This window comes from Corylus avellana, unplaced genomic scaffold, assembly GCF_965113065.1.
Source record: "Corylus avellana unplaced genomic scaffold, dhCorAvel1.hap1.2 HAP1_SCAFFOLD_17, whole genome shotgun sequence".
Classification (NCBI taxonomy): domain Eukaryota; kingdom Viridiplantae; phylum Streptophyta; class Magnoliopsida; order Fagales; family Betulaceae; genus Corylus; species Corylus avellana.
Genome location: NW_028290475.1, coordinates 53099 through 62500, shown reverse-complemented (window position 1 = coordinate 62500; position 9402 = coordinate 53099). Strand labels below are relative to the sequence as shown.

At 44.5% G+C, this 9402-nt stretch overlaps 1 non-coding gene across 1 annotated transcript; it reads right to left on the bottom strand.

The window, feature by feature from the left end:
• Nucleotides 1–3983: 3983 nt before the first annotated feature.
• TRNAE-UUC (transfer RNA glutamic acid (anticodon UUC)) lies at nt 3984–4055 on the bottom strand. The gene has a single exon. It is a non-coding gene; the product is annotated as a tRNA-Glu (tRNA).
• Between the last annotated feature and the right edge of the window lie 5347 nt (nt 4056–9402).

Below are 9402 nucleotides of genomic sequence, written 5' to 3'. Positions count from 1 at the left end.
TGTCACTTATGTCTCATGTACTTGTACTAATTGTAAAAGAGTTGTACTCTTTGATTTGTTCATTAGTCACGTCCAGTCGTATTGGCAAGGCTGGGGTACGCATGTTGTACATAACCGCAGCCATCTTCTATCAATACTGAAGTTGGGATTCATGAAAGGTATTCTCTGTATTCTCCCAATTCTCTATTGGAACAGATAGAGCCCTTTGGCAAGGTTGGGTATTAGGTATAGCCTATGAGGGGGTTTGCTTCCTACAAAACCCCACCGACGGTAAATTCAGATTGGTGTGTGATGATTGCCACAATATGAAAGCAGCAACAATTCTCATCTTCTGCTTTTCTCACTTAAATGTCTATGCGTAGCAAACGCAAGATATGACAACAATCACCTTGATTTGATTTCCTTACACTGACGAATTACATTGGACTTTCCATTTTTTTATCTAGTCACCTTAGCACAAGCGCTAAGCGATAATAATACCTTCTTGACAGGAAATTTTCTCTTCATCAGTCCAGCAGCCCCCATGGATCCTAGCTTTCATTCGCCGCCTGATTCATCATCAATGAGCTTCCTCGCTATGACCACCTCCTGTAAGAGGCCTAGACTTTGTTACCCTGCAGCCAGGTTTGCCTGAAGATTCAAGACCAGTATTTAGAACTCTTTGAATCACTCCAATTGAGATTTTGAAATGGACAAGTTTGTCTTTCTGTGCTTAACTCATTTTATCTACAAACTACATCTTGCTGGTTTCAGGTTCCAAAACTAGAGATGTCGATACTGGAACAAGCTCCTCTGACATAACCTGTTCAATATATATCCAATTTTTTAGATATTAGATTCACATATTTTTTACAACCGTATTAACAAAAAAAAAACTTCAACCCTGTCCCTCTTCAACTTGGCATGCTTCCATCAGCGCTGAAAAGACAGCATTGAACGAGAAGAGAACTAAGGCAAGGCGGGTGATGTGCCGAGGGCTCAGAGAGAGTAGAATTTCCTTCACGCTGAGTGTGAACTTCCGATTTCAGGCTGCTGCTATACGAGGAAGATTGCTTATGACATCAATCAGCTAGGTCCGTCTGTCGAATAGTTTTTCAATGCATGCGATGTTTCGAGTAGGAGTAGAGTGAAGGGTCTCGCTTTCAAGTTTATCGGCTGGCAATATGTCGGCAGGTTTAGAATCGGACCCTCGCACCGAGAGAAAACCAGAGCTCTTTCAAAAAGACAGAGACAGAGCAAAAAATGAGTCATTTGCGATTGGTCTCGCTGGGAGGAAAAGTCACTTGCTTCCAAAGATAGGGGGCGCAAGGAAAAAGTTGTTTCATCAGGATCCGGTCCCTTCCACCGATGGTGGAGTAAGCTTCCTCTGTCCTCTCTCTTCCAGTCGATCTTCCACTTGTGCTTCCCTCTTAGGTCGAAAGCAAGCTACTGCTTTCCTCACCACTGAGTACTCCGAACTGGTCCCCTGCAAAGCCTTATACTGGGCTTGTTCCCTGTTTTTATTGATACCACTTTTTGAATAAATCCCCCACTTCTCTAGCTATCCTTCTGCTTTCTCTTGTGCTGGCCAGCCTTCTGAAGCTCTTTTTGAACTACCATCAACCATTGCCTGCTGTGAAAGATCAAGAAATGGCTTTACCGGTGGGTGCTCCCTGTCCAACTGGTACTTTCCTTATGACTCCGCAACTTATTAGGAGTTCAGTCCCTTCCAATATGAGTGTCAGACTTGCATCACATTACCTCCTGTGCTAAAAAAAAAGCAGCTAACTGAGAATGCTAGCTGATCTACGACCACCCTTGCTTGTTTGGCGTAATCCCTTAATCGATTTTTTTGTAAAAGAGATCCCCCTTCCCTTTCCAAAGATTGGCTTTGAAGTTAAAGAGTGGATTTCCATTGTTTTGGAAAGGTATTATTATCGCTTAGCGCTTGTGCTAAGGAAGTGGAAGCAAGGTTTTTTATTCCTAAGAGTGAATGAGTGATATTAGCTCTTCTAGTAGCTCCTCTGATAGTAGCAGTAGCTCTTTTGAGATAGCCTCTCTATGGCAATTTGTCTTTAGTAAAAAGCCTGAAAATCCATTTTGTTAAAAAGAGCGGATAGGCGTACGGAGGTGAAGCGGCTTACCTTCCTTTCATTCCAATATGGCCTGCGACTTCATCTGAATCAGAATCTGGATCTTCCTCAGCACTTGGGATCGGCCACTCATCTGGAGTATGTCACCTGGTCTGGCCTGGCTGATGAAAGATCTCGTTTTTATGACCATCTTTCTTAAGCCAAAAGAGGAGCTTAGCTCTCATAGGGCTCGGCTACTATAGCTCGAGGCTGTATTTCGTCCATCATAGAATAGAAATCTATAAATAGAGGAGTCGGCGGACAAACGCCTTACGTGATAAGGGCTTTAGGTCCAATTTCTGCTGTTTAGCTCAATGCGCTATCCAGATCTCGAATCATTGGAATTCGCTTTGCTTGCTTTCCGTTCTATTATATAAAAAGTATTCCCCGGTCAAACTGGTCTGGAATCAATCAGTAGTACGTCCCGCGCTTGATTGGCGAAGGAAAACCGGGAATTTTTAATCTGGAATTTCGATATCAACTGCCCGGTCGAAACGATCGATCCTGGTCCAAAGTCTTGATCGATCGAGCTCTCGTTCTCTATCTGGCCGGGTGATAGGTGCTTTGCTTTCTCTTTATCTTTCTTCTTCTATTTTCATTCTTATTTCTGCTTTTCTTTCCCCTCTTCTCTTATCGTCGAATTCTTTTCTTTTTGAATTTTCAAAAAAAGATAAATTTTCATCATCATGTACAGCAATTCCACCAGAGAGAATTCAACCATAAATAAAGGAAAAAAGCAATTCGCCGAAGCAAAGACTTACTAATCAAAGTTGTTTGCATTGCACTGGATGTAATTTTCTTGTTGAGTTTGAACTTCCGGAACTCTTGAACTAAAGGAAGGAAAGCGTACTTCGCTAGCCAGGCTAATAGGCCAAACCAACCCAGGGCAGGCAACTCAATTTACAGGATGGTATCCGTAAACGGATGGAACAGCAGGAGTGATTCGGGGAAGGTGGGGTGGAGGGCTTTTGGGTATGCGTTATAACATAGGCGGCGACTACGTTTTTCCGTTGGTTGATGCTGCATATCGCACGCTTGTTATCTTTGTTTATATAGTTATAACACTAAGTGCCTATCAATTAGTTCCAAGAAAGCGTCCGTTCGCGTCAAGAATAGAGGTTTTTGATGTAGTTGCTCGCGGAGCTTTCGCCAGTGATCCCTGGCGGAACAACCCCGGCGTTAGCAGCCGGAGGGAAACCCCCAGCAAGTTCCGCCGCAGGAGGTTGGGGCTCACGAGCGGGTAGGGGTGGGGTTTGGTTCACACTACTCATTTCCGAGCTGGATGCGCCGGAAGGGACCATTCTGTTTTGGAGGCTTTCCCAATCTAGTAAATGAGTTATGCCTCTTGCTTTCAGCATGTCCGCGCATCGGCCCTACGGAGAAGACCATGCAGAGGAGGAGATTTGTGCTCGAACTCTATATTCTGAATTTGAATATTGATAGGGATCCAATATGAGTTCTGTCCTTCATATAGAGACTTAGAATATAATGACTTCTCTCCGTAATGGACTTCCTTTCATTCATTCAAGAGCACCTCTCGAGATAGGATAGATGATTTGAGAAAGATTTCATGGATATGCTTCATAATCTGCACTGTCCCCGTTCAGGGGGTTTCAGGGGGAATTAGGGGGTACGGGGGGAGGAGAGAAAGAACGCATGCATGGAGATTCTGTCTGTCGGAGGTTCGAGAATCTATTCTATGAAAGGACATCTAAGGCTAAGGAAGAATTTAAGGAAGTCCATTACTGAGAGAAGTGGTGATCTCGTCTTGCTTGCTGGGAGAGAGGAAGCTTCCGGACCACCTTTTCCAGCCAGATAGCGAGCGATCACTCAGCAATGAACACTAACTGAAAGCGGCCGGGAATGAGTACCTATCCCTTACGGGAATCGAACCCGTGTCTTCGACATGAAAAGACGATGTCCTAACCACTGGACGAAAGGGACCAAAAAGCCATTCTTCATATACCTCAGCTCCGAGAATAGAAGTGGTTCGTTTTGTTTCTATACGCAATTCAAGATTTCGTTTGTGTTCATGTTGGCGATTTCTGATGTGAATTCGGCGGGTCGTCCCCCCTTCCTACGGGTTCCCCCACCGACCCAGTGACACACCAACCACGCCCCCTCCCTTTCTCCGATCAAAAAGCCCCCTGACCCCTTTCTTTGTCTTTCATCCCCCCTGAACAGAATAAGTAAGGCCTCGTTCTTTCTAATTAAAAAAAAAATAGGGGGCGGAGCGCCCGTTTGAAGTGGCGAAGGCCTATGCTAAAGTAAGAAAGAAAGTACGTTAAGGTTACGAAGTAAGGTCAGCTGGTTAAGGAATTATTATCGCTTAGCGCTTGTGCTAAGGAAAGCTCAGGTTATAAAATCGCTTAGCCGTTAATTAATTAAGTAGTAGTGAGGCGTCGGTACGGAGTTGCGTCGTAGATATAGACTAGGCTAAGGGACGGACTTCATTTCTTCTATTCTCTTTACTTACACCTTAAACTTCCGCTGAGTCTAACGAGGCTCAGGTGCGGAGCCTTCCACTGTGGACCGAGACTACGCAAAGGTAGAACACCATAGAAACTTCGCTGACTTTATCATAAACCTTGATTTCGCTACGCTCAATAATAACCCGGAATAGCGGAAATCGGTTCGTGTTCCGCTTCCAAAGTCAGTCGTCTTTGCCCAAGTGTGAACTGCAGACGACTCTCCAGTGGTTCCATTCCTTCTTACTTAACTTCTGGGTCAACCCAACCCGAATGGGAAGAAGAGGGTCAGCCAAACAGCGGGCAGCTCCACTTTGTACATTTGCTGAGGCAGACCAATCAGGCATTTTAGAAAAGGGAAGGGAGCTTATCACCGAAGGAGGCAGTAGGGATGAAGGAGGCAGGAAGCTACCGCTTCTAGAATGCAAGCTTATCCTTGACTTTTTTTTTAGAGCGTACCGCTATTGAAATAATAAAAAAAGATTTATGGATGAAGTAATCGGAGTGACAAATGATTACGGTTGCGGAAACCGGAGAAAGTCGGGAACCGTCGGTTACCTTTTGAATCAAAGTAGCGACGAGCCGAGTACTACGACTACAGGGGGGGAGCAAAGCTTCGTAGACAGCTTCGCTTCCTCGTCGCTTCTTTCTGGCGACTAGCTTCTCAAGTAGGTGGCTTGGTAAGCACTTCAGCATCGGTAAAATCCCTAAAAATAATCGGCCGGAATGGTGGGGAAGGAGGCCCTCCCTACTTCAATGGAAAGGGGGGAATCGCCGTTTCACAGCCGATCCTCTACAACTACCTTTCGCCCAACATGATCACGAACGAAGACAGAGAATTGCGTAGATAGAAGGACGAAACGAACCAACCCACTTGTCCTGATCGGAACGATTGAAGAAAGAAAGAGAATGGTGGCCCCTTTCGCCCAGGGGGCATCGCCGGAGAACAATGTCGGGGACAGGGTGAGAACCTTCCGTTGGTTACGCCCTTTAAGTGTTGGTTCTTCCATATTTAGATATGGAGATAGATCCAGATAGAGATCCATATCTTTCTATCGATAGATAGATAGATATATTGAGAAACGGATATTGATCTGCTTTCAAGATCTATGAGCAAGAGAGATCCCTAAATATCCATTTGAAAAAAAAGATGAATAGATGGAGCCATCTGAAGGAAGGGCGCCTTAGCCAGCAAGAAAACGCCCTATTTTTATTAGTAAAGGCGTTAGCAACGGCTTTCGCGCTAGCGCGCTGTTGCTTGCATTAATTAGTCTAAAGCAGCGCAACAGCTCAATCCCTTGCTTTGTTCTATAGTAAGGGGCCTTTTCTTGCTCGTTAGCGCCCCCTTACCCCTATTATATTAGTTTAGTCATAAAGGAACTCAAGCACTCCTTAGCACAAGTGCTAAGCGATAATAATACCTTTCCCTATGGTCAAGCTGTTTCACTCCTTAGCACAAGCGCTAAGCGATAATAATTCCTTTTGACAACCTTACTAATAGAAAGGGGAAAGATGCGCTCAAGCATGCGAAGAAAGCTCTTCGAGCTTCCCTTATATTATAGAAAGGTTTGTAGAAAGGGGCTTCTTCAAATATCCCATAAATAAAAGTAGGGGCTTCAAAGCTTGTAGTTTAGGGGTGCGCAGGTTTGGAACCCTATACAAGGGGCTAGCGCGCAATGGCTTTCTCTGATAGGGGCTCGCTTCTTCAAGCGTAGCTTGCTGCTTTTCATTTTGATAGGAGTAGGTGCTTGCTGCTCGTCAAAGCCGTAGCTTGCTGCTCGCTTGCTGTCTACTAAACGAGCCTTCACTGCCCGCCCGGCCCCTATCTTTAATCTTAAGTTAAGTAAAATGAAGTCAAATCAATGAAGTGAACAGCCCAACCTCTTTGTTTGAAGCTTTGCCAGGAAGCTTCTACTTGTTGAAGCTTTGCTTCCCCTAATTCCAAAACACAACAATAGACTTGCAACTATAGTATAGGAAAAAGCTTCTCTTTGATAGCGGTCATAGGGGGGTTCGGAAAGGATCTGATCGTAGATAGAGACTTAAACCTGTGCGGGGGTAGGGGCGGATGTAGCCAAGTGGATCAAGGCAGTGGATTGTGAATCCACCACGCGCGGGTTCAATCCCCGTCGTTCGCCCATCAATAAATGGACCATTTGTTACGGAGACACAAGACAAACCTAGAAAGAATTTTTTCTGCAAGTTATCTCGAGGCTTTCAAACGCATCCAAGCAATTGGTATCCGATTGAAAGATAGAAAGCATAGATTCGCGTCGCCTACTTGCTGAAAAAATTGAATGGCTGATCATTCATTGTATGAAGTTTTTAAGACCTCACTAATCAGCCTTACACTTTTTAGTTCATAATGAATGAAGTGAACCCCCGGATGAAACAAGCAACGGCTTTCTAAAGCTCAATCCCTTGCTTGTTCTAGCCTTACCAAATTATTTTATTACCCACCTCTGCTTGCTCTACTGCTGCTAGCTCTCTTGCTTAGCCTTCCGCTGCTCTAGTTGAACCACCCAAGACCTGCTTGTCTTACTAGTCTGGTTGAGCTAACCGAAACCTGTCCTCTTAGCTTCCTGCTTTGACCGCACTAGACCTTCCTATCGCTTAGTTTGCTACTCTGGCTGACAGCTTCTGGCTACTTACCTCTTGTTCACCGCTGACTACAGTTTACTGCTTTCTGGTCAACTCAAACAGGTATGATTAGCCGTATTTACTAACTCTAGTTACTGGGATATTTATAGTTACTGGGATATTTATATCCTAGAAAAAGGGTGTTCTCAGCTTACGTTTCTTACCGGACTACTTTACTGCTGAAAATCAGGACTAGCCGCCTATGCTCTTTCCTGCCTTGCTTCCCATATAGCTAACGACTATGCCTTATGGTACCGCGGCTTACCTTACTGCTTTGGTTGAACTACCTCCGGACACTGCTGCTTCCCGATCTCTTGCTGGCTACCGCTTAACACATGCTGCTTGCCTTGCCCGGGAGCTCCAGCTTCCGCTTGGAGGCTCTTTCTTCAAGAATCTGGTCTATATATGAGTAGATCTCAGATCTTATATTCTAAACTGGGGAGGCTTCGTTAACACGGGCCTGGACCTCGGGGGCGTCACGAGTGAAAATCCCAAACAGCAGATCTTGGACCTGAACTTCTCTTTCGTGGAAATCCAAACGTTTAGCGGCATCTTCCAGCTCCTGGAGATAACTTTCTTCTCCCTGAGAGGACGCTAAATCAAAATTTGATTTCACCTCTTGTAAATATTCCCCGCGATGAAACTGTGGAAGCGGTAAGTAAGCTTCTCCTTCTTCAAGGCGAATGATCCTCTCATATAAAGCGTTCTCCCTATCCGCATTTTGCGCCCTATACGGAGGAACCGCCTCGGCGGGATTCTCTGGATTCGGATCGGCCTCGGAGTCAGCATCTTCATCATTTGATGAATCTGGGTTCGGGTTCTCAGAGGCATTCGAGGAATCTATGGAATCCGTATCAGTAGAACTCGCGGAGTCTTCTCCCAGGGGATCTTCGCCGGGAGCGGGGGCACTGATTCGGTACTCTGAAAGAAAGCCATTCCAAGATTTCTTCAAAAAAAAGTCAACGAGTATTCTAAAATAGTCAGAAATCAAAAAAAAGATGGTTTCGACGAAACAAAACAGATTATCGGAATTCGAAAACAAAAAGGAAAGGACAGTTTCGTGCATTCTGCAAGATATCCTAATAGCGCTGCTCCCCAACCAATAGAGAGACTTGTTCTTGCCCGAACCCGAGCGGAGCCGGTTGGGTTGGTCCAACCGAGAAAGGCATGGGAGAATTGATTCCAAGGAGAATGGAATCCAACTTTTCGATAGAGTACGGCAGATTTGAGTTCACCAAAAAAATCTCGATGAAAAAAATCAAACTACAAGCAACTTCAACCCGGCCGCTTTCTTTGAACTAATTAATACATCTTTTTTACCTTATTTTATTATATAGATTTCTTTGACCTTTTCTATATATATCGTCGTTGGTCCTTCGCAAGTGCGCTCCACGAGCACTGTACATCTTTCTTAGATGAAAACACGCCCTACATGCTTAGATGATAACACGCAGTGCCTCAACTAATAAGCTGTGAATAAAAGCAGGTGTGCTCTTATAAAAAACTTTCCATGAAGAAAGATTCCATTCCAAGTTTTTTACATGGTATCAGAGCAATAGATCCTTAGCTCTGAGAAACCCTAGCACTGGCGTGTGGATCGTGGAGCATATGCATCACACGTAAGATCCGCCTTGCAGTTTTTTCTTTCTCCTCTTACATTACTGTTTTCTTTTTTGCCCTAAAACATCGCTTTTCTTCCTCCCTCTTTACGGGTCGTTTTTTGCCTCCGGCTCTCTATTTTACATTAAGTCAGTGTTTTGAATCTCAAAAACAGAATGATTGGCGGGACGCCACAACTGTTTTTACAGCAGCGTTTTTTTCTTGTTATCAGTAGTCCTGCGTTATTTTCCCTCTCTTTCTCACCACACGGAACTCTTTTCCTTTTGTTTCTGCTTGCAAATCCTAACTTTGCCCAGTTATTCTATGGGTTAACAGCATATACACTTGCTGTTATATTGACTTCTTCTCGATTAGCAGCACCTATTTCTCCGCTATATCAAGCACGTTTTGAAGGTTTTCCTCTCATTAACAGCAGCAAACAATCACGTTTTGACTGCTTTCCGCTCGTTAACAGCACCCTCTTTTGCTTTCCTCTTCTTTGCTTGCTCTTGGTGCTGTGTCTTCCTTTGTTCTTATACTCCTTTTTCGTCTTGTTTGTTCGCATGCACACCTGTTGTTTGTTC